General features: G+C 39.3%; 1 protein-coding gene across 4 annotated transcripts in view; it reads left to right on the top strand.

The window, feature by feature from the left end:
• The first annotated feature begins 2,605 nt into the window (after positions 1–2,605).
• Positions 2,606–26,247, top strand: part of TRAF3 (TNF receptor associated factor 3) — a 157,816-nt gene continuing 134,174 nt past the window's right edge. For 2 of the 4 annotated variants that reach the window (XM_056811223.1, XM_056811220.1), the window contains exons 1-2: positions 2,606–4,508; positions 4,783–5,080. The gene's annotated coding sequence lies outside the window, so the exon portion shown is untranslated. The remainder of the gene's footprint in view (positions 4,509–4,782; positions 5,081–26,247) is intronic. The other 2 variants (XM_056811222.1, XM_056811221.1) reach the window with 1 other exon arrangement.

Below are 26,247 nucleotides of genomic sequence, written 5' to 3'. Positions count from 1 at the left end.
TAGGAAATGTCTAAGGTCAGATTTGACCTGTAGGCCTGGTTCTCAATCTACTGAGCCACCTTCCTGCCCTTACAGAGTTTTTATTTTTTGAGGATAAAACAAGATCATACTTCTAAAGTGCTTTGCAAACCTTAAAATGAATTATTATCCCCCAAATTAACAACTGATCCATAGCTATCATCATATACCAGTCTTCTAGTAAAAGAGCAGACACACAAATACTCCTCCATATACACAAAATAATGCACAATAGCACCATTTTCCTTAGGCTCATATCTTCTTTGTTGTTCACAAGAGTGATGGTAGGAAGCATGCCCACCAGCTACTCCCCACCATCACTGATCCTAGACAACTCCATCAAATGGAGCCCATATATATGTTATATGCTTAGCTCCTGACATGATTAAAGAGCTTTTCACAAAATCTCTGGCTTTGATTGCCTGTCACCCATTACACACACACACACACACACACACACACACACACACACACACACACACACACACACTGCTCCTCTACTCAGAAAAATGCTAGGAATATTAGTATCTGGTTATTGATAGTATCTGATATTTTACACACAAAAAAGTCTACCAAGTTCCCAACCAGAGAAAATCTGGTAACATCCATTTCTGACTTCTTTTGCTCTTAGGAAAATAAGCCTTCACTTCCCTCCAAGGCACTGAGGCTAATAAGAAATCTAATATAAAGAAGGTTGTATTTGTACAACAAACATACCAGAGCTCTGAACTATTTCCAGAGGTAGTCAAGAATACTCTCCTATCTTCCCCATGGGTAAAAATTGGGAATACTAGACTCTACTTTCCATCTCACTTTCCTAGAACTCATACTGTCTACATGATTCACCATGCTAGTTTAATGGTAAGGCCAGGTTATTTCTCAGTTTAGATGGTTTTCTTTAACACAAAGAGCTTGCTTGGATCAGCAAATACCAACAGTGGTGCATGTTTGAGGCAACTATCCAAGTCCTTAAAGGTCTTTTCATACTTCTCATCCTACTGATCTCCAAAAGATGCCAAGGTCTAGTCCAGTGTTTATTTTGGCCTTTCTGTTTATGGTTCTTCTCAGTCATACATATCTATGTGTGAAATCATTGAGAATCTTTGCAGGGATGACAGTGTTCTTCATAAATTTCTCACCATAGCCACTAAACCCCAGAAATGGCTTCACTTCCTGATAATTCTTCCACTGTGGCCAGGTAATGAGAACTTTTATCCTCTTAGGGTCAGTATTCATTCTGAGCTAAGATACTATGTGGCCTGGTCTCTGTCTGCCAGACTCCCAGTCATGTCAGTCTTCATTGAGGTTCTGTCTCTGTCTCCCTCCCTCCCTCCTTATCTCTTCTCTCTCTCTCTCCAAACCCCCCCCCCCCTCTGTCTCTTTCCCCATCTGTCTGTCTGTCTGTCTGTCTGTCTCCCTCTCTCTCTCCTCTCCTTTCCTCCTCCAGGAATATTTAAATGGATGGGAGCTGAAGATACACAGGGGCCTGCTTGCGCTTCAGTCCTCATCTGTAGTCAGTAAGTGTACTCACTGTCCCTCTGCATCTTTGTCTGGCTTAGTTCCTTGGTGCACCCTGCTTCTCTACAGGATCTGCATGGATGTGCGGGCCTGTCCAGGTCTAGGTGCAGCCTGGAATCTCATTCCCTTCTCCTTCTGAACCCTGTGTCCCCCCATCTTCCCCTCAGTGCCCCACGAATCAGGGAAGAGGGGCTCACCTGCAGGTTTGCTACACAGGGGGTGGAGGTGGAAACCAAAACCAGAGACTGAAAATAGTCAGCAGTAGCAACAGCCAGTAACCCATTTCTAATGAGTCAGCTTCTGGGACTTCTCCCCCCTTCCCCTGATTGCACAGCCAGGCAGAGGTTTTGTGCCTTTGCAGACTCCTGCGAAATGACAGCCTGGTTGGTTAGGTTCATCCTGCACCCCGACTCCTCATCCTAGCACCCCTCCCCCCTTCACTTTAGAGCAGAGTGATGTCATTCACTTCCCACTTTGTGGAAAAACCTCTGGCTCGCGGACGGGCAAGTCCGCTAGCGTGCCTTTTCGACCTGGGAAGAATGGGGAAGAGAGCGAATGTACACTTTTTCAGCCCCTCCGCCTTAGCCCACGGGGAGCACCCAGATAAATATATTTGTTAGATTGCATTGGCTTCATAAGAAAAGAGAGGGTCGTGGTGATGGATACAAGGGGATGGGTGGGAAGGACCCAGGGACACGAGCGAAGGGGCATGAGTTTGTGGAGATCCCACTGGGGAGAAGGGGTCTAGACAGCGGGTAGTGGATGCTCCCGGCGGCTGCAGGTTTAATTCAGGGGCTGGCGAGGCGCTAGCAGGGAGAGAAGCGAGGGGGTGCGTCCCTCCCCCTCCCCCCCCCCCCCCCCACTCTAGGCCTGGCCCCGGGGCAGCTAAGGCCACTTGGGCCAGGAGTCTAAATCCGGGCTAGCTGGGGCTGCCCCCTCCGCTGGCCCTGCACTTCCCGCCCCGCCGCCTGTTGCTAAGGAGCAGGCTGGCGCCAGGCTGGAGGCCCTAGCAACTGAGGCTGGCTGGAACCCCGAGAACGCGGCGCGCGCGGCCGCGCGCAAGGGAAGGAGAAACGCCCGGATTAGACCCCCCCTTTCCTCACGGGACACAAGCCCCCTTCTCACAGGCATATGGAATGGAAGGGGGTGTATGAAAAGTGTGTGTGTGTGTGTGTGGGGAGAGGAATGCGCGAGAGGCAGCTTGATTACACCCCTCCCCCCTCCTGCTCCCCGTACATAGGGCCTCCTCTCACACACATACAAGAGGGGACTGGGAGGTATGGAAAGTGCGTGTCAATGTGTAAGTGAGCGCGAGGGAAGGAGGGAGGTGCTAGATTGTCCCTCCCTCCCCCCTTCCACCGCCGGGGGTCCGCTTCTCAGACGTACGAGAGAGGAAGGGGGTGTATGAATAGAAAAATGTGTGCGCGCGCGCACGCCAAATTACCCCTCTTGTGGACACAGGCCGGCTCTGGGAGGGAGGAAGGGAGTTTATGAAGAGAAAAGGGGGTATATATGTGTGTGAAGGGGACAGCCCCCCTCGTGGACACAGGCCCTCTTTCTCAGAGACCCGCGCTGCGTCTATGAGCCAGCGGAGGATGAGGACGCATGAAGTCTCTGAAAGACTATGTGAATGAAGGGAGGAGGGGATGCAGTCGTTTAGTCGCTGTCTCGAGGTCATAGGACCGGCCCTCTTAGGACACTGTCTGTAGAGTGAGGGGACGTCTGTAGAGGGAAAGGGGGCGTTTGAAGAGAAAAAATGGGTGCGTGCGTGCGTGTGTGTGGGCCCAAATTAACCCCCTCGTGGTCATAGACTCGCTTTTCATAGACACACTTGGCTATGTCCATGAGCAAGGAAAGGGATTTGTGAGAAGAAAAAGTGTCTGAAGTGGCTAAATTAGCTCTACTGTGGACACAAATCCTCTTCTCATCATCAGTGTTAGCGGGCAGGGAAGGGGGGCATGTGAGGAGAAAAAGGGATGTGTGTGTGCGTGTATATGCAGTTTATCCCCTTTCCTCTGTTTACATAAAGATGTGTCCGAGATGATGGTTGTGAGAAGGGAAAAAAGGCTATGTATGTGTGTGGTTAAAAAAATAACCCCCCTCCTGCTAGCTCGAAGCATTGCAGGTAGATAGGGGAGGCAAACTCTTACTATAGACACACATCTGTCGGAGGAAAGAGAAAATGGGGTGTTGGACCCCTACTTCCCAGATATACAAGGTGAAGGGAGGGAAGAGTAATAGCTGTAAAAAAAAAGAAAAGAAATTGATGCTTGTGTGCGTAGGTATTGCGGGGAGAAAGACTACTCCCCCCCCCTCCCTCCCCCGTGCCAGCAGCCGCGGGGGAGGGGCCAGCGAGCATCAGGTGCAGTGGGCGGGACTAGATGGATGGGCGGAGCCTGTTGCAGTGGGCGGGGTTTGGCTCAGGCTGTGACAGCCGCCGGTGCAGCCGCCGCCTCCAGTGCAGGGCCAGAGCAAGGGGATTTCCAGCCCTGAGAGAGGAAGTGCGGTGTGTGTGTGTGAGTGAGTGAGTGAGTGAGTGAGTGAGTGAGTGTGTGTGTGTATGCATGTATGTATGTGTGTGTGTGTTTGTGTGAGGGATTACAGCACAGAAGGGACTTTCCAACCCCAGCGGCGGCTGCGGCGGCGGCGGCTACAGCCCCAGCTCTTTTCCCCCCCTCCCCACTACCTCACACCCCTCCCCCCGGCCCCTTCCCCCCTACTCCCTTCTCCCCTCCGGGACAGCAGCCGCCTCCTCCTCTTCCCCCACCTCCCAACTTGGCGCTGCTGCTTCTCTCCCTCCCTCTTGTCCTTCCCTACCGCCCTACAGCCCCCACAGCCCAACCCACCAGCCTGCGAGATGGGGCTGAAGGGGGAGGAGGAGGGTGCGGAAGGGGGAGCAGGACCCACTTGGCTTCCCTAAGCGACCAGTGGCTTTGAGGAGTCCGAGCCGGTGTCAGATCTATCAGTCTTGGGTAAGGGAGAAAGACTGGGGGAGAGGGGATTGGGGAGGAGGGAGAGGAGGGGGGTTGGTTTGAATGCTCTTCCACGTTGCTTTGCTAAACTGAAGGGAGGGGGGGTGGGCGTGTAAAGGGAGTGGGGGGAGGCGGGGCAGCCACCTTCCCCTAGTGTGGCCTGGGCACTTGCTTCTGCAGCTTTTTCAGACTCCCTCCCTCCTTCCCTCCTTCCCTCTCCCTCTCCCCCACCCCCTCCCCTTCCCCCAAGCTGTGCCCTTGCTGCTCTCTTTAGCTTCTTGCTTCAAGATTGTGGCTGCTCGCGATCCTTCTCAGACCCTCATCTCTTGCCTTGTTGCTGCTGCTGCTGCTGCTGCTCTGGTTGCTGATCCTGCTGCTGAAGGCTCGCGCTTTAGACCCTCTTTCCAGCTCTGCCTGCCCTGTTGCTGCCCAAGCAAAACTCGGGCTTCTCAGTGGGGCGACATTACAACCGCGGTCCCCCAACTGATTGGCATCTCCCTGGTGCCGGCGCTGCTGCTGCTGCTGCTGCTTGCTGCTACTACTGCTGCTGCTGCTGCAGAAAGGATGGATCAGTAAGTATAACCCTGAACCAGGAGTCCCTAGGCAATTTCTTTGTGGGCTTTTATATTGCCTTAATTTGGTATTATATTTTATGGAAACCTCTGTCCGTTTCAGTATTTCCTTATGTAGCTGGGAATGAGTGGTCATGGGGCTTTAAAAGAAGCCTCGGCCACCTCTTCTGCTATTCTCTTCCTACAGGATACTAAAAACACTTTAATCTAACTTTGAAAAACTTTGTAAGGGAAAAATGGTTTTCCACTGAAATGTCTTGGGGTTAAGACACTGCTGATGGCTTTTTGTCTTAAATAATTTACTCAGCTACTTAGAGGCAGTAGAATTATTTTAGAGAATGCAGTCTAATGTTTTCTGGATTTTCCTCTCATGGAAAACCCGCAGAATATTTCAGTGTGGACGGTTGCACCTAGTCAGCATAGAAAGCTCTTTTTTTTTGTCCTTAGTTTTCCAGAAAATGTGGATTCCAAGGCCTTATTGTAGGTGATTTTCTCTTCTCCTTCCTTCCTTCCTTCCTTCCTTCCTTCCTTCCTTCCTTCCTTCCTTCCTTCCTTCCTTCCTTCCTTCCTTCCTTCCTTCCTTCCTTCCTTCCTTCCTTCCTTCCTTCCTTCCTTCCTTCCTTCCTTCCTTCCTTCCTTCCTTCCCTTTCTTCCCTTTCTTTCTTTCTTTCTTTCTTTCTTTCTTTCTTTCTTTCTTTCTTTCTTTCTTTCTTTCTTTCTTTCTTTCTTTCTCTCTCTATCTCTCTGATTCTCTCTTTAAAAATCTGTATTCAGTGTGTTGAGAGGGATAATTATGCAGTCTCTAAAAAGAGATACTCCATTCAAAGCATTTAAATTCATGAATGTACTTACCCTGGTTGAGTTTAGTTTTTTTTTTTAAAGCCATTATTTTAAAGTTTATACTGAGTCATTCCTCTGCAGATGAACCTCTGACTGATTCATAATCAGAAAACTGCAGTGGCCTGTAAGATAGAAAAGTACTGTAATACAGTTACAGATAGCATGCAAAATTTTACCTTCAGTTAATATTAATGAAATCCCCAAAGCAATGATGATCACAGTTATCCCTACTACTTCATTTCCAGCTCCATCTTGAGGTGCCAAGCTATTGCTTACATATTAATGAAACTTATAACTCCTTTTAGGATGACTAGTTGATATTCAGACCTTTGGAAGAATTTTCAACATTCCAAATTAATTAATTTTTGTAAAAGTAGTAATAAATGATGGGGGACAATATCCCAAAGACAGGCTTAGGAATTCAAGATATGCTCAAATGATTAGTGGTCAGTTAAAGGGGAAATTGTGTTTGAAATATTCACATTCATTTTAGAATGAATTCACAGGCAGAAACTGGGTCTATTCTATTTTCATAGTCAATATAAGAAAGCAGGATTTAGCACATTGTTTGCTTTTCTTAATTTGCATTCACAGCATACAACTGAAGAGGAGCCATTATTTTTCAACATATGCTGTGAATACATATTAGGAGTAAAACCTTGGAAGAGGCTGGTTTCTGTAATCTTGGCTTTGACAATGGTTTAATCATTATGAGAAGAAATGATAGTATGCCCCCATGCACTATCTTAAAATCCACTCATTTTGTACATGGAATCATTCAAGATATTCTTATTTTAAAAGGCAATGAACCCAATGAAGGGTATACAGAGAAATTTATAAAAACAGTAGAAAGTCATTCATTATTTGAATGAATGAAAAAGGAATTTAAAGGAAAATACTTGCCTTGTCATGTTCTCCTTATAAAAATTTCCTTAAGAATTTAAATGTGAATTAAAACACACATACCCAAAGCCTCGCCATTCCAGACTGAAACAAGATAGCCATTCTAATGCTAAAATAGGAAAATTTTATGGCCAGATTGGAAACCCCTGAGTAGGGGCTTATGATGGAAATACTGACAGACTTTGAATTTTAACATCACTAGTTAAAATCAAATCTTATCAGGGTTGTGGTTTACAATGTAAGGCATTTCACTAAAGAGTAATCTGTTCCAGCTGTCATATCCTATAATATAGGAAACCAAATAGCAGCCAGGAAGAATTCCAGTACAGTGATGGTGTTCTTTAAGTATACATAGGACATTTTTCTGTGATAGGAAAGTCGACCAATTTTTTTTTATTTGTATGTTGTCAATTCCTTAATAAGACTCTTGATCAGTGAAAGGAAAAGACATCCCAATAGGAAAAGACAATAGCAGGGGGCAATGGTTACCAAAATAACATTATTGTTCATGTCTTTAAGTGATGGATTTTAAGTAAAATGATTAAGGAACTATAGTTTATTCTATCTGCTTTCCTCCTTCCCTTAATACCCCCCCTTTCTCATATGCATAATTATAATACTATTTCATTGCTGATACTGACCTCTGTTTATTAGACAGATTTCATAAATAGGAATGTTGTATTACAAGGTTTTTTGTGTTTTTTTTTTTGCTATGAATTCCTGTGAGAAATCTTAAATCACTCTTGTGAAAAAAATCTGAAGTAGTATGTTTTGGGTAGGATAGATATGCTAATAAATTGAACCATGAAAATGTATTAATCATTCCTAAAAAAGGCTTTTTTCTTTCAAATACTATTGTTATGTTGGAAAATTCATTGAGAGATTTAACTGTTACTGTGTTGCAAGTATGACTTGGACTAAAAAAAGGAGATTGTGTTAAAGTTGTTCATCTCTATTTTCTCATCTTGATATAACAAGAACGGTATGTGATCCAACCTATCAAATGTTATGTAATAGCTGAAATTTTATTACATTGGTCAATTTAGGAACCATTAGCTCAGAAGCTATATTCTCGTGGTTGGAGACTATATATCATTTCTATAGAAGCACGACGGCCCTTTATCATTAAAAAAAAAAAAACTTTTGTTGATATCTCTTGTTTTCGCATCAATCATTTCCAGCTACATCCTTTCTTCACATTAATGCCTTTAAATGATTTTCTATAAAAAAAGAAAAAAGTTAAACCAACTAACAGTGATCAAGTTTTATCATTGACAAGTAATCAACTATATGTAATATTGTGTACCCTTAGTGCCCCCAGTGACTCTTTTCAAAAGGATGGAGTTGTATTTCATAATCTGTTCAATGGAACAAATGTTGGTCATTACAAATTATTCAGAATTTGGTTTTGGTTTTGTGTTCTTTTCATTTATATTACTATAGTCACTCTGTACATTGTTTCTTTGGTTCTGCTTTACATCACAGAATCATTATTTGTGGTCTTATCTTTCTTAAATTCCTCATATTCATTTTTTCTTATGGTACAACTATAGTATTCTATTATATTCATAGGCCACAATTCATTCAGTTATTCCTTAATCAATGGACCCCCATTTTCTTTCCAAATACTATGATGGCTTTTTTGGTATATTTAAGATTTTTCTGTGCTTGACCTCTTTGGGCTATCTATGCAGTAGTGCCATCTCTAAGTCACAAGGATATTAACAATTTATCAACTTTTCTGTCATTGTTCTAAGTCTAAATTTATTGGCCTAACTTACAAATCCACCAACAATGCATAAGTTTGCCTGTTTTCCCACCATACTCCCAACATATTTCTATATTTAGTCAATTTTGCCAGTCTTGAAAATGTGAAGCAATACTTAAGAATTTTTTACATTTTCATTTCTCATACAGTCTTTGTGATTTGGCACATTTTTATATGATTGTTGATAATTTGCAAGTCTTTTAAAAGCAGTTTGTTCATAACTTTGATGAATTATCTACCTGAGAATGGCTCATGATCTTATATAAATATATAAGGATATAAAACATTTCCTCTGTTTTGAATATCAGAGATAATTAATTCAGAAGTTTCCTCCTATTCCACAGTTTCTCTTCTTGGTATAGCTTGATCTTGCTGATTCATGTAAAAACTTAAATTTTATCTAATATAAATTGTCTACATTATCTTTTAGATAAAATAAGATTAAAAAAAGATAAAAATGGACATTCCTTTTTTAACTGTTTTCATGGATAGTTTTTTGGTGTGAATCCAAGAATACCTTACATTTAAAAATATCTAACTATGGTGTTAAAGAACTTTTGATGAGTGTAGCCAAGATTAGAAGGAAAGTAGTAAATAGAAGGGGAAGTTTTTTTTTTTAATAGGCAGTTTCTCAGTTAGAGGTCTCATATTTAAAATATATAGAGAACTTCACCAAATTTATAAAAATATAAATTATTACCGAACAGATAGGTATTCAAAAGATATGAAGTTTTTGAATAAGGAGGTGAAAGGTATATGTAATTGCAGAGCCCCAATGTCCATTGGCATGGGATAATATTCCAGGTGTTTCTTTTTGTGCAAAAAAATCATACATAGCTATATGAAAAAATACTCCAAATCATTATTGATTAGAGAAATGCAAATCAAAACAATTCTGAGATATCATCTCATACCTATCAGATTGGCTAAAGTGATAAAGGGCAAAATGACAGATGTTGGAGAAGATGTGTAAAAATGGGGACACTAATACAATGTTGGTGGATCTGTAAAGTGATCCTACTGTTTTGGATAACAATCATCTGGAATTATGTCCAAAAAGTTATAAAACTGTGTTTACTTTGACCTAGGTTTTTGGTCTGTTTTCTAAGGTGATCATAGAAAAAGAGGAAGAACTTATTTGAAAATCAGCTCTCTTTGTTGTGGCAAAGAACTGGAAATTGAGGGAATGCCTATCAAATAGGGAATGACTAAATCTGTGGCATATGATTGTGTGATGGAATACTATTGTACCTTAAGAAATAATGAACAGGTTAATTTAAAAAACATGGAAAGATTTATATGAAATTATGAAAAGTGAAATGTGCAGAACCAAGACAGTATATGTAGCAACAAAAACATTGTTTGAAGAATGACTTGTGTATGTCTACCTCCAGAGAAAGAACTAATAAATAGAAACGATCAAGACATTTTTTATATATTCATATATCTTTTTGTTAAATGATGCTTTCTCTAGTATAGAGAGGGGAGGGAGGGAGTTACCTGGGAATTTTACTGTAATAAACAAATAAATTTTAGAAAGGAAAGAGAAAATGTAAGATAAAGGGAATAAAAGGAGAAGAGATAGACTGAATGTCAAAGATGGTTGAAAATCAAACTTCAGAAAAAAAAAGATTAATCAAGATAGAGATTTAGTTGTGGAGGGAATTTGGAAGGTGGGGAGAAAGTGGATGACGATATACAAACTGGAAGAAATTAGTATTGCCCTGCTTTTTTGTTTGTTTTGTCTAGATTTTTAATTGCTGTAAGAACATCTAGCTTTGTGCTCCTTCTACCAGGACAGATAAGCAAGTAACTCCTCCAGTGTTAGTGTTGGGGCACTATGGTCATACAACTAGTTTGTCAGATCCAGGGCTTGAACACAAATCATCTAGGCTATGATGCTGATCCTCTATCACTTATGTGATATGGCCTTTCCTTGTGTAATAAACAAAATAAGAAAACAATTGGAGGCTTTTTGTCCAAAAGGAGAGGTAAAAAAGATATAAAATACCTGGAAGTTATAACAGCAAACAAGTAGAAAAGGAAGGAAAAAACCATGATTTAATCCCACAAAAACATCATAAACTTATACTTGAGCCTCTTATCCATCGGGCAAATTCTTATCTCGCTTCTTTATGAGGTCAAGCAAGCCTCTCTTTTGGTGGATCCCAACTTCCCTTAGGCCCTCTATAGTCCAAATGGTACCAGTGAATTCCAGTTCCTCTTTGCGAATAGTCTCCCAGCTCTTTTGATCTCTCTAGTACTTACAAGAACAAGGTGGTTTTTGGATTTGCTTTTCTCCTTCTTGACTCTTTTGATGTTTCAGCATCCTTATATGGTTCTGGTTTCTCAATGAATGTGGTTTCTTGTAGGGGCTACAGGTATGTACAAATCTCTTTCCAGTTCCTTTATGTGGTTCCATGGTTCATTTTTGGATATTTATGTCTCAGACATCTCCTGTGAACAAAACTAAGACTACATGGAATGAGAATGTGAGGCTTACCTGAACAGGAGGGATAGATATGTCAGTTATATTGATATTGAATGTTGCTTGAAATTATAATATAGACCTTCATATTCCACTTAGTTTACAAAGTACATATGCCATATCATTTGAATCTTACAACAACCCTGTGAGGTAGGTAATGCAAATATTACACTTATTTTACTGAAAAGAAACTTAAGTTTGGAGGGTTTAATGATTTCTTCAAGGTCACACAGTAGAGGGAAGGGAATAAGTATTTATTAAGTGCCTGCTGTGTACTAGGCATTGTGCTAACCATTTTACAAACATTCATCTTCACCACTACCTTGGGAAGTAGATGCTATTATTATCCTCACTTTACAGTTGTGGAAACTGAGGCAAACAGAGTTTAAGTGACTTGCCCCAGTCAAACATGTATCATAGGCAAGATTTGAACTCATATCTCCAGGCACAGTACTCTATTTACTTCATCTTCCGTGCTGCTTCAGTAGAACTAGGACTTGAGTTCAGATTTTGAAATTACAGATACAGTAATTTTAAAAAATATATACTTAAAAAAATATATATATATATACTTAAATGCCTACTATGTATATCTGCCATAATAAGTGGAACATTAGTTTGTGTTTGAAAATCTTTTTGTCTTACATAGATTCTTACCATAACACAATGCACTACTGTGTGGGATTTAAAAAAAAAAACCATTTTGGACATGAGGTTTATTAGTGGAAGTATACTGAAGTTGTCATTCCCTAGTAATGTGCCAGGTTCTATGGGAAGTATGGGAGAGGCCCTGACTCCCAGGAGTCACAGTAATTTAGAGACCTGAAGAACCTAAAAGAGAATAAGACATTGTACTCTGGAAAACTTGTTACCCTTGATCTCAGTCAAAATATTGAGAAATATTTCCTGGAAAATTTCTATGCAGTTCTATGCAGATGACAATATGTAAGTACTTCAAGGGACTGTGTGGGTATTCCCTTCGCTGATAAAGATTGAAGTCCCTCTATAACTAATCTTCAAAAGTTGCTCAGCCTGAAAAACTCTTCATTCTGTGGCCAACCAGGTAATGAGCTCCTCCAAACTTAGCTATTTTGGTCTGCAGCCAACAGGCCTACTAGGCCTATGTTTAAAGGCTTTCCAGCATGGTAGGACCTGCCAGTGCTTGTACTATGCTGGCAAAGCCTTGGAGAACCCGAGGACACCTCCCTGTCACATTGAGGCATCATAGGCAGATGATGAGATGAGACAGCATTTAATGAGCTGCTGGACTCTATGGTACATACTATAAATGGTAAAGGAATTCCAAAAGGGAAAAACTCATTGAGGGCTGGGATTATTCATGGAAGGATTCATGGATAAGTTAAAACTTGAGATTGGCCTTGATGTGAGTACAGAATTAGAATTATGGGTAGGACAGAGAATTAGGGAATAGCAGTAGAAACTGTCAGGAAGGGGTAGCGAGATGGCTCTGCGGATTGAGAGCCAGGCCTAAGGACAGGAGGTCCTAGACTCAAACCTGGTCTCAGGTACTTCCTAGCTATGTAACCTTGGGTTTGCTACTTACCCCCCATTGCCTAGCCTGTACCACTCTTCTGCCATGGAATCAATATAGAGTGGAAGGTAAGAGTTAGGGGAGGTAAAAGCTATTGGGAAGATATTTCTACCTAGGATCAACATGGTCCCCTGGTATGGGACCTTGAAGGGCGCACCATATTATGTGTTTTGTTGTAATGGCCTATATTCTATAAAATGGGATTTGACCTGTGAAATGATTTTATGTTAAGTTGCTTTTTATGGTTAATTAATGTATTGGCTTGTATTTACGAAGGTGATAATGACAATAAAATGGAGATTTTTCTACCACATTTAAATGAATGGTAGGTGTTCATTCATTCTCTCATTTGAACTGCAGTCTAGTCTTGTAGGAGAATGAAGGTAACTTCTCAACATGGGAACTCATTCTTAAGATCTAGCCACTCAAATATAAAAACTCAAGGTATACACATTTTCATTCTGTGCTTTTAATTACTTTGAAAGATCTTGATTTCATCTGTTTGGATACTTCCTCTCCTACACAGATTATGGCTTTGCCACATTTTGCTAGTTATTGACAATGAATGTCACCTGTTAGTCAGCCTTCTTCAGCTTAAGTAGGCTGGTTGTCTGATCATAATTCATTAAAATTCTGCAACATTTAGGTGACTACTGAGCATAAAGAACTGTACTAAGTTGCTAGGAGAGATTAAAAATTTAGATGTGGCAATAAATTATGAGGCTTTAAGCCTTTTCCAATTTCTAGAAGAGTCAGATTGTTATACAGCAAGTATTGTATTAAAGATTTTTAAAATCCTTACCTTCTCTCTTAGAATCAATTCTAAATATAGGTTTCAAGGCAGAAGAGGGTAAGGGCCAGGCACTTGGGGTTTAGTGATTTGCCCAGGCACACAGCTAGGAAGTGTTTGAGGTTAGTTTTGAACCAGATCATTCCACCTCTAAGCTTAGTACTCTATCTACAATACCTAGTTGCCCCTAAACATTTTCTATGTACTGAACTAGGCATATACTTTTGGAGAACCCAGGGTTACTTTTATATTAGGAAGACTTTAGTGATGTTTTGTTTTTTTCTTTAATTCTAGAGTTTATTCTATGCTAACTTTCAGAGTTGGGGGTTTATTTTTTTAAGGGAGTTACTAGAGAACTTTCTCCATATAGCACTAGAAATCATATTAAAGCCCTTTTCTGGTGTTTACTCTAAAGTAAGGTATGACATTCCATGCTCACTTTGTTTAAATGCCGATACCTTGTCAGGAAGTAAAATGATTACAGTTGTAAAGTAGAAAAAAAAAGTAAATTGGTTAAGATGATGAACTTAATGTCTGACCTGTAGGGAGATAGTAGTCAAGAGGTATGGATTTAGTTATTACACAGGAGATGATTCAGTGAAGATTTTTAGACATTAATATTTTAATCCAAAAAGTTGTTTTAGATGAAAATGAAGTTTAAAAGAAGACCCTGTCTAAGGGTGTAAATGCAAGTTAGAAGTGCAGCCCATAGAGGGTGCCACCTTAGAACCCTGTGGGTATGTGCTTATAAGCCCCAGCCCCACTGCTCTTTCATTAATAGTCAGTAAACACAATTACCCAGCAAAGGACTTGGCCAAGATGGTGTAGTAAACATAGTAGCTACAAAGCATTTCCCCCTAGAAAGTGTACTCTTCCACAAACATACACAGCATCTATGGGAAGAGCAGGGGCACACGTGTAGAACATGTATGGCCTTAGCGAGCCCCCACTCCTGCTGCTGCAGGGCCTTCTCTTCATGGGGCCCTCACATGGCTCCCCTTGGGGCTGGCTAAGTTGCTCAGCTGAGTTTCTAGGGTCTGCTCCTCTCCATAGCTAGCTGGTTTCTCTATTGCCAGAGTCTTCTTCCTTGAAGCTGTTTTCTCCTTTTACTGACTGCCTTCATTTCTGTGCCTGTATGTCCCTCTCTTGCACTTCAGATTCTCTAAAACTGACAAACTCTTGAACTGCTGGATGGAGTGTCTTTTTTTCAGGGCAAGTTGTTGCTATGACTATTGGGGAGATAAGGAAGAGATAAATCTCCCTTTAGCCTTGATTACTTACTTATTTAAAAATCTGTTCTTCTAGTGAGATGGGACCCTTCTAAATTTCAGGGCATAGAGGCATCTTTACAGTTAATTTAATATCTTTCTTAATATCTTGTGATTGAATTCCCAAGGCTTTATGGGCTAAGAGTTGGTAAAAGTAAATACAAGTTAATTTTTTTTTTGGATAGACTTTACCTGCTATGGGGATCAGGAAAGGATTTAGGCAGAAAGTGAATTTGAGCTGAACTTTAAGGAAGGGAGGCAATCTAAGAAGTAAAGGTAAGGAGGGAGTGCATTCCAGGCATGGGGATGATTTTTGCAAAGACATAGAGATGGAAGATGGAGTGAGAAATAGCAAGAAGGTCTATTGGATTGGGTCATAGAGTGTGAGATGGGGAGTGGTATATCATAAGGCTGGAAAAGTAGTTTGGAACCAGGTTGTGATGGGCTTTAGATACCAGACAGAGGAATTTATGTTTGATTCTGCACAGAATCAAGAGCCTTTGGAGTTTATTGAGCAGAGAATTGACCTGACCTGACCTGTGCTTTAGTAGATCTGGCAGCTTGTGGAGGGAGGATGGATTGGAGAAAGGAGAGACTTGAGGCAGAGAGACCATTAGGATGCAGTCATCCTGGAAAGAGGCAATGAAGACCCAAAGTCCAATGAAAGAAAGGGAATGGATGCAAGAAATGTATAAGTGGAATCAAGTAGAATTATAAAATCTTAGAGCTTACTTAATGGGACATACTTCATGTTAAATGATATGCTTAAGGTCATATGTGGCAAATTAGTTGCAGAATTAGAACTAAAACTTAGACCTTTGATTTTTGGACTGGTGATCTTTCTGTTGTACCTCATTTTCAAATATAGTTTTCATTTATTCTCCAGAAACATTAATTGTAAAATAGTCCTCCATTCTACCTTCTCTAGCCCCTATTTTATTTGATTCTATTCTGTATATCTTTAACATTTTCATTTGGAACCTTTTGCTTTCCTTATATTTACTTCTTTTAAAAATGAACCCATACCTTCTGTCTTAGAATCAATTCTGCGTATTGGTCCCAAGGCAGAAGAGTGGGAAGGGCTAGGCAATGGGGGTCAAGTGACTTTCCCAGGGTCACACAGCTAGGAAGTATCCAAGGCCAAATTTGAACCCAGGACCTTCCACCTCTAGGCCTGGTTCTTAATCTATTGAGCCATCTAGCTGCCCCTGCTTTCCTTATATTTCAATTTGTTTGCCTAGTAAGGTGAGTAACAACATCCTCTGCTTTTACAAATTTAATTAAATATGCATTCACCCCCACCCCCCACTCTAGGTGTTGCTCACACCTAACTAAACACTAACTTTATTTGCTGATTTTTTTTTACCTTTTGATTTACATTTGAACCAACTACCTAGTAATAACAGTATTTAGTCATGATGTAGCACTTTAGATCTTTAAAGTATTTTGCAAACACTAATTTGTTAGTGGTGAGTAATTCCCTCAGGCCTATTCATTGTGTAGAGAGAATTTTGTCCCTTCATCTTTGCATTTCATTATAACTAGAATACTTAAGGGAATGTGAGTTAATGAGGGGAAATGTCCCCTTTCCAAATTAGCAGAGGAATGATGTTGATTGTTTTGGGAAAAAGATAAATATGTTTCTGGCAAAGTCTTTCAACATATCACATTCTTTGTACCTCTGTTATGAAATTACCACATTCTATTTTTGTGCCAATAGGTTGTTTTTTCTTTTGGGGGCAGGGGATGAGGGTCTTCTTTCCCTCTACTACTAGTCTATGAGCTCCTTGAGTGCCAAGACTATAATCAGAATAACTAGCACTTATATAGCACTTTAAGACTTGCAAAGTGCTTTTACAAATATTTTCTCATATACCCTCACAACAACCCTGAGAAGTAAATGCTATTATGATTCTCATTTTATAGATGAGGAAATTTAGGCAGAGGTTACATGAGGCAGGATCTGAACTCAGGTCTTCCTGACTTGAGGTACAATGCTTTATTCATTTCTTCCCTTAAGTGCCTTACCCATCTTTGTATCTTCCATCAGAGTCTAATATAATGCTTTCCTTATACATAGTATTAATGACTCATTTCTTTAGTGCTTTGAAATTTGCAAAGCACTTTCTTTTCAACAACCCTTTAATGCAGGGAGTACAAGTATAATTCCCAGGGCAGCTACATGGTATGATGTATAGAGTGCCAAACCTAGAATCAGGAAGGCTTATCTTCCTGACTTCAAATCTGGCCTCACACTTAGTAGCTAATGTGGCTCTGGACAAATCACTTATTTAATGTTGTTTGCCTCGGTTTCCTCATCTGTAAAATGAGCTAGAGAAGAAGATGGCAAATCACTCCAGTATCTTTGTCAAGGAAACTCCAAATGGATTGTGAAGAGTCCAACAGGACGAAAAATGATTGAATAACAACAGCAAAAAGTATTAGTCCTGTTCTGGGGTTTCAAAACAGCTTCAGAGAAGTGAAATGAGTTGTAGGCTCACAGAGCTCTTAAATGTCAGAACTTAAATTTGAACCAAAATCTCACTTGACTCCACTTAACCCTGCCCTCTTCCAAGCTTTCCTCTTTCTGTTAAAGATACCTCCTCCCCCGCGATCTTCCCAGTAACCCAGATAAATAACCTTGGCGTCGTCCTAGATTCTTTTCTCTCCCTTGTTCTTCTCATATCTAGTCAGTTGTCAAGTCCTGGCTATTCTACCTCTGCAATATGTTTTATAAGTTACTTTTCTACCCTCATGAACATCATCTCAGTTCAGATTCTCATCACCCCATCATCTCTGATATTATAATAGCTTCCTGTTTGGTTTTCCTGACCTTTGCCTCTTTCCTTTCCAATATATCTCCAGTTCAGCTGTCAAATAATCTTTCTAAGGCCCTGGTCTGGGCACCTGACTTCTTACTGCCTTTGGGATAACATACCAATTCCTCAGTATGGCATTTAAGGCTCGCTGCACTCTGGCTCCACTTACCTTTCCAACCTTGTCTCACATTATTCCTCTTTACCCCTTTGTGTTCTGACCAAAATGCATTTATAGCTCTTGATGTTCCATTTCTCTGGGATGTACTCTTTCCTCATTTGTGCCTTTCAGAGAGCTTATTCACCTACAAGTCTTAGCTTAGATTCCTCTTCTTTTATGAAACCTTCCCTTATCTCTCTGATTAGATTGTTCCCTCTAATTACCTTGTCTATATTGATCTGTTGACCCCTTAGTATGTTCTTTGAAGAAGAAACTATTTTTTTCCTCTCAGGGTCTAGTGTCTATGATGTTTTGCATAGTGCTTAATAGGTGTTTAAGAGCCATGCCAGTGAACCCTTGCTCTTAAATGTTGAATGGAATTGAGCACAGAATCATGCAAACTAAACTTGTGTTAATTGATGTATAAACTTCAGTTTCCTATAACTACAAAAAAGGAGGTTGTGTATCAGAAGTTAAAATGAACAGTAACTCAGTATTTCTTTTACTTTATGATTTCCTAGGCAGCTGTAACATAGATTTTTCTAAAATAAATTTGCCTTCATGAGTGAATTGAACAAAAGAAAGGTGGTTTGTTAGATGATAAGAGGTGCCCCCAGGAATATGGGCTAGTTTTGAGGAACACAAGCAGAAGTGGAAGAAGTGATTTAAATAGTTTAATTGAAAAATTGTTCAGAACAAAGGTAAAAGTTTTTGGAAATTAAAATTCTTGTATCCTTATAATAATTTACATTTGTATGGTTTTAGGGTTTGGAAAGTATTTTCTTCATAAAAATCCTGTGAGGCCTTTTTGTTCAGAACTTTCTATGTTTGATTTATTTTATTTCAATTCAAATCCAAATTATACATTTGTTTCCTCTGAATTTGGAGTTTATCACAAATATTAATGCAACTTTGGCCACATCATTTAACCTGTCAGTGTCTTAGGTAACTATCCATTTTTTAAAGTTGCAGGACAATTGCCAGGTTGCTTTAGGTAGAAGGAATTTCCTTACTGAGAGCTCCCAGTACCTTTGAAATCAAAGGCCTAAACTGGGGAAAAAAAAAAAGAGTCCTACAACCTTATTTGATTGTATAGTACACTTTTCCCACCTAAAACAATGTGGCTTTTCTTTGGAAGTTTAAAAACTCTTTTCACTAAACTAACCCTATCACCCTTTGATATTTTAGATGTTTCTTTTAAAATATGAATTAGGAGTACATGTAGGAGGAGGCAATATAGGCCCCTTATATAGGACACCAGAGCCAAATGGACCTCAGAATGCCTTTCCTTCCCTAAATGCTATAGGACATCTCTTTCCTTTTCCTCTTTCCCACTTCTATTCCCCATGTCTTTGTTGACCCCACCATTGACTAGAACCTTGGGTCTTTTTTTTCCCACCAGCCCAAGTGCTTATTGGGGTTGCATGGGGAATGAAGGGAGGTATAATGAGGTAGTACAGGAGAGAGGGAAGTTTCCTTTTATTAGCTTAGTGATCTTGGATAAGTCACAGATGAGATCAACCCAGAGATGTCTTCTAGTTTGAATATACTTTAACTCTGTGATTCTATGATTCTATGACAAACCTCATTTAGTGACTGACCATATACTGCCCCTTTCCTATTTCTCATTTCTTTTTTTTAAAAACATTGTTTTATTTGGTCATTTTCATACATTGTTCATTGGAAACAGATCATTTTCTTTTCCTCCCCTCCAAACCCCCCCCCCCCCCCCCTTCCCTAGCCGAGGTGTGATTTGTCTGGGTATCCCATGTGTCCTTGCTCTGAACCCATTTCCTTGTTGTTGGTATTTACATTAGGGCACTCATTTAACGTCTCTCCTCAATCATGTCCCCTCAACCTCTGTAGTCAAGCAGTTGCTTTTCCTCGGTGTTTTTACTCCCTCAATTTGTCCTCTGCTTGAGGATAGTTTTGTTTTTTTTTCTCGTAGATCGCTGCAGGTTGTTCAGGGACATTGTAAAGCCATTACTGGAGAAGTCCATTACGTTCTCTTGTACCACAATGTGTCAGTCTCTGTGTACAATGTTCTCCTGGTTCTGATCCTCTCACTCTGCATCACTTCCTGAAGGTTGTTCCAGTCTCCATGGAATTCCTCCACTTTATTATTCCTTTTAGCACAATAGTATTCCATCACGAACATATACCACAATTTGTTCAGCCATTCTCCAATTGAAGGGCATCCCCTCATTTTCTAATTTTTGGCTACCACAAAGAGCGCAGCTAATGAATATTCTTGTACAAGTCTTTTTACTTATTATCTCTTTGGGATACAAACCCAGCAGTGCTATGACTGGATCAAAGGGCAGACAGTCTTTTATTGCCCTTTGGGCATAGTTCCAAATTGCCCTCCAGAATGGTTGGATCAGTTCACAACTCCACCAGCAATGCATTAATGTCCCTACTTTGCCACATCCCCTCCAGCATTCATTACTTTCCTTTGCTGTCATGTTGAACAATCTGTTAGGTGTGAGGTGATACCTCAAAGTTGTTTTGATTTGCATCTCTCTGATTATAAGAGATCTAGAACACTTTTTCATGTGCTTATTAATAGTCTTGATTTCTTTAACTGAAAATTGCCTCTTCATGTCCCTTGCCCATTTTTCAATTGGAGAATGGCTTGATTTTTTGTACAACTGGTTTAGCTCCTTATAGGTTTGAGTAATTAGACCTTTGTCAGAGGTTTTTGTTATGAAGATTGTTTCCCAATTTGTTGCTTTCCTTCTAATTTTAGTTACATTGGTTTTGTTTGTACAACAACTTTTTAATTTGATGTAGTAAAAATTATTTATTTTGCATTTTATGACTCTTTCTAAGTCTTGCTTGGTTTTAAAATCTTTCTCTTCCAAAAGGTCTGACATGTATACTATTCTGTGTTCACCTAATTTACTTATAGTTTCCTTCTTTATATTCAAGTCATTCACCCATTCTGAGTTTATCTTGGTATAGGGTGTGAGGTGTTGATCCAAACCTAATCTCTCCCACACTGTCTTCCAATTTTCCCAGCAGTTTTTATCAAATACTGGATTTTTGTCCCAAAAACTGGGGTCTTTGGGTTTGTCAAAGACTGTCTTACTTCTCATTTCTTTTTTATAACAATCCTTATTTCCCTTTTCCCCGAAGTAGCCAACACCAATGACTTAGAGTTGAAGGAATCACTATTTCTTCCTGCTTTGTGGCTACAGAGTGGATAGATCTCTCTGTATATCTCTATTCTTTCTCCCAATGGGGTTTGTCTTTATCCTTGACTACCAAATCTGTATGTTTAGCTCTCTGAGTTACAACCCAAATATCTGATATTATCTCCACCTAAATGTTCAGTCTCTTATCTCAGAATGAATGTGCCCAAAATCGAATTTCTCATTTTCTCTCCCAAACCTGCTTCTTCTCCTAACTTGCCTTTCTCTGTTGACTGCTGTCTTCCTTGTCACTCAGACCCCAAAACTTGGGATCATTGACTCTTCCCTCTTCCTTATCCTCCAAAACTAGTCATTTGCCAAAATCTTTCAATTCTCTTTCAGTGATATCTTTCACATCCTTCCCCTTCCTATTGACTCACACATTCGCCTAGTTCAGAACCTCTGTCAATCCCTGTTCAGAATCTTTAAATGGCTTTTTATTGCCTTGATGATTGTAAGAATTTAAATTTAGGTTTTATGCTAAATATGAGAATTCTAAAGTAACATTGTGGTTGCCAATTTAAAAATCTTACAGCTTAAGTAAAAATTACTTTTAGCAGCTTTATTTACAAAGAGGTGGAAAGAGTGGAAAGAGTGGAAAAATGTAGATAAAGAGACAGAAGTACTGCCTATAAGTACAAATACTTTAAGTGTAATCCTAATGTTTCCAGACTGCAAATGTGAATCCCAAAGCAAATATCACCAGGATCTGAAGTCCTAATTAGGAAGTCAAAATCCAAAGAAACAGGAGACGCTGAAGAATTCACCAAGAACCTTCAGTGCACATGAGGCTAAGACCTCCAAGAATTTCACCAGAACTCATGCAGAAGGGAGTGTCCCACCAAAGTGCCAAGGAGCAGAGAGGGTCTCCTCACTGAAGAACCAAGGAAGGAATCACTCCACTCACCACTGCAATTTGAGCCAGGATTCAGGGAAAGAGTCTCCTTCTCCAGTCCAGAATCCTCTAGCTGGCCTTTTTAAAGCAGTTTTCTCAATGTCATTTCCTGTTGCTCCCCCACTTTATGGGAACCAGTTGCAGTCTTTCAATTTGCCTAGCACTGCCCAAGGGAGGCAGTGACCTTTGGAGGTGTGAGCTTACTCTAGTTTTTCCTATGTGAATTATTGGGTTGGTTTTAAATTATTTTGAATAATCATGGATGCCATTCAGAAGGAATTGTAATGCTATGGCGTTTGATGCAGTTAGAATACCAGCTGCAATAGGAGCATCTGGAGGACCTCATCATCTATCATTTTTTCATTTGGACTCTGCACTGCATATCCTTCATGAGAGCAGTAAAAATCTTTGGCAATTTACATTTTGTTTTATGCTTCACCTTAAGAATATCAGAGGGTTGTAGGTCACAGTTATTTTTTTTAAACCCTTTCTTTCTATCTTAAAAATGACTGTAGGACAGAAGGATAAAGATTAGGCAAGCAGGGTCAAGTGGCCTGCCTAGGGTCATTCAGCTAGGAAGTATCTTAGGTCATTTTTAAACCCAGATCCTCCTTGACTCTAGGCTTGGCACTCTGCCCACTGAACCACCTAGCTGCTCCTCATCACAATTATTTTTGTGGTTGCAATTATCAAGGGATCTTGCCTTATTTTAACATTTGTATGAAAAGTTCTTTGTTGGAGGAGAATCCTTAAGGTCGTTCTTTTCTCTACTAAGTCAAATACCTATTTGTAATCAATAAATGGTAAGCATAACAAAATCTTGTGTTCTCTTCACCTTTTGTATGACTAAAGACGTGGATATGATTGGAGAAAATAATTTGTGAAAGCCTGAATCTAAATATTTTTACCAAAGATATCCTTGATGTATGTGTGGGTAATTTTCATGAAGATGATATAAAGATGGGAAAATAGGCATATTGATCTGTTATGTTTCCTCAGTCCTCCTTTTGGCAAGAGGGTGATAATAAATAATGTTCTAGATGGGGAACTAGCCTCAGAAACAGAAAGACAGGAAGGTTTGAATCCTATCTCACATCATGGGTAAGTCACTCAACCTCTTAGTACCCCCATGCAATCTTCTCAAATTAAACTGCTCTATGTTGATAGAAGTAGTTCCTTTGTACCACTGAAATCACAGGTCAGAGAAAAAATACTGTTTCTATTTTTTTCCATTCTTTTGATATCTTCCTTTAAGTGAGATATGCTGTAAAATAGTCCATCAACAGTTTTAAGATTGTGTCATCTACTTTCATAGTAATGGCAGTGGAATTGTGGAAAAAGGGCAGAAAATATTAAAAACAATGTTTTTAAAGAATCTATAAAAATTATCATAGCAGTAGGTATTAAGTCTGTAACCAATGATAAAAGAATTGGCAAATTATTAGAAGAACTATACCAACAGTAATATTAACGTTCTTTCTGTGAGTGAAGTTAGAAAAATTTTGTACCCATAAACTAGAAAGTGTTCTATGGGATGCTGTGATTTCATCTTGCAGTAGCCATGATGAGAATACAAAAAAGTTCTTCATTATGATCATTGAAGCTTATTTATTAGCCATCATTTAAAAAAAAAAACACCCTTACCTTCTGTCTTAGAATCAGTACATTGGTTCCAAGGCAGAAGAGCGGTAAGGGGGTAAGCAAGGGGGTTAAGTGACCTGCCCAGGGTGACACAGCTGGGAAGAATCTGAGGTCAGATTTGAACCCAGGGCCTCCCATCTCTAAGCCTGGCTCTCAATCCACTGAGCCACCTAGCTATCTCTTTGCTATTATTTTAGTTGATGAGGAAGTAGAGAAATTTTATAAATAAATTCTAGTTAATATATGTTATAATCTCATGTTGATAGTACATAAATGAGCATATGAAAAGATGGTGGAAAACTGGAAAACATATTGAAAAATATAGGCCAGTTTTGAGGAGGAAAAAGCAGAGGCCTAATGCCAAAAGCTGAAGGTCAAAGACTACTTAAAAATGTCACACTTATATGTCATGAATACTTTCTTCGAATAGAATACAAATCCAGAAGTGATATATCAACTATAACATAGCCTTATATTTTGTAGATTTTTACTTTTAACCCATCTTAGAGCTTTTGATTCTAGTACAAGAAGAATATTTGATAATGTAGCTGTGGATTTAAAATAATGAAATGGAAAATCTATATTTTAGTGGCTTTTTCTGAGTTATAATGTTTGGGGACTAATGAGTTAGAAAAGTTTATAAAAACTGTTTATAACTACACTCTATTTTTTGTATGCTTGCTCATGTCAACATGCAAAGCCAGTTCAGTGGCCTCTTTTGGTAATGGCTGATTTCACCAAACCAACATCATTTGGTCTGAAGATAGTTAATGGCTGTGTCCTTGACCTCGAACCTGCTAATCACCTGTCTTCATCAGTGAATCTTACGATACTCGCCTGGTCATCAATGGTTCATATACTCCCTCTCGACAACGTTCCAATTCTAGCAGTCTATTCTGCCATTTCTATCTACCCTTACGACTCTTGAAAAGTAAGAAACATAAGAAGAAAGTTGTCGAGGGTGACTGGAGAGTTACAAACTTGGGTGCTTTCAACAGAAAGAGGAAAATTTGGCAGAGCAATGGTTTTAGGGGGGATAAATGATGAATTCAGATTTGGGTATGGTGAAGCTCAGTTGCCAATGGGATTTCTACATAAAGAAGTCCAGCAGGGCCTTGGAGATGAGGGAATAGTGTTCAAAAGAGTCATTAGGGATAAATACCTAGTCTGAAAGTCATCTAAGTGGAGAACATAACTGAATCCAGGGGAATAGATGATCTTCTTTAAAGAGAGACTTTAGAGAAAGAAGATGAGGAATCCTATAGGTCAGATCTTTGTGGGAAATTCACACTAAATAGGGTTGCAGAGGTGTAGATAGATGATGAGGCATCAAAGGAAAAGGATATGGAGCAATCCAATTGGTAGGTGAATGAGAAGAGGGTAGTATCATGGCAGACAGTATCCAGGAAGAAAGATGAAAAGTGGTCAGCAATGTTAAGAGATGCAGTGAGATCACAGGACTGAGAAAAAGTCATCAGTTTTTGCAGGTAAGAGGTCATGGGTAACTTTTGAGTGATCATTTTCTAAAATACATGTTCATATTTCCTTAAATAATAATAATTTCACAATTTGCCTCCCTCATACACATTACTATGTCTATCTCCCAAAGAGAAGTTCGACTTTTGGAACATTCATCACAGTAGTGGTCTATTTACTAAATATTTATTTCTTTCAAATGCCAGCTGTGAGGTTTGTGACTTTTTTTTTCACGCTTTTTGTTATGGTTGTCTGAGACAACTTGGCCTTGAGTATGTTATGTCTAGGAATCTGTCAGTTTCAAAGAAGAAAAAATAGCTTATGACCCCAAATCTCTGGGGGTTACTCCATTCCAAAGGAAATGAATAAATTTTACCCATAATTATTGGAGGCCTCCCAGTATTATTTGATGAAATTCGGTGACTGAGAGTTGAGCTTGGAGAGCTTTGACCCCTTTAGTATATTTTCTTTCAGTTTTTCTCAAGTCAACTACCAGTATTACTCTGATAATCCTGCTTTTTGTGTTTTTATGCTTTAGGTCTTTGGTTCCTTTTTGGTTTTCCTCATCTACCACATGGGGTTGTTGTTAAGGAAAGTGCTTTGTAAAGGCACAGACTCCAAGGAAGAAAGAGTTGTATTCTCCTAACTCTTCTTTAAGGCAAAGCTTGCTTATTAAAATTACACAGCATTCAGTTTTGATTATTTTGTTGTTTTTTCCAATATATCTTGTAGTTGTTATGTATATTACATTCCTGGCATTGCTTATTTAATTTCATTTGCTTATTTACTTCAGTTCATATATCTTCTTGTCTTCTGTAGTCTTTATTTCCATCATTTATTATCTATCATCATCAGTTCAGTAATATTCTATTACATTCAAGTACCATAATTTGTTTAATCATTCAATGAATGATGGATATGTACTTGGTTTCTGATTCTTCTCTATTACAAAAAGTGCTGTTACAAATATTTTAGCATATATGAGACCTTGCTTTTTCTCATTGACCTCTTTAGGAAAATGCCCAAGAGTGTGATCTTTGGTTAAAAGAATATGAGCATTTTAATCATTTTCTTAGTATGTCAAATTTATATCCAGAATGTTTAGAACAAATTCACATTGCCACTAAAGTTGTATATGTTTATTTATCTTCCACAATTCTTCCAGCATCAGCAGTTCCTATATTTTATTATCTTTGCTATTTTTTGGGTGTGATTTGAAATCTCAGAGTTGTTTTGATTTTTATTTCTGATATTATTGATTTTTTGGAACAATATTTCATATGTTTGTCAATAATTTGTAATACATTGCGAGTTTGTTCATATCCACATCCTGGTCTTACTGTATTTAAGTTAGTTCTATGTATCTTGGAAATCTA

Source organism: Monodelphis domestica, chromosome 1 (genome assembly GCF_027887165.1).
Source record: "Monodelphis domestica isolate mMonDom1 chromosome 1, mMonDom1.pri, whole genome shotgun sequence".
Lineage (NCBI taxonomy): Eukaryota > Metazoa > Chordata > Mammalia > Didelphimorphia > Didelphidae > Monodelphis > Monodelphis domestica.
Note: the sequence above shows the minus strand (reverse complement) of the source record. Positions and strands in the feature narration are given on the sequence as shown.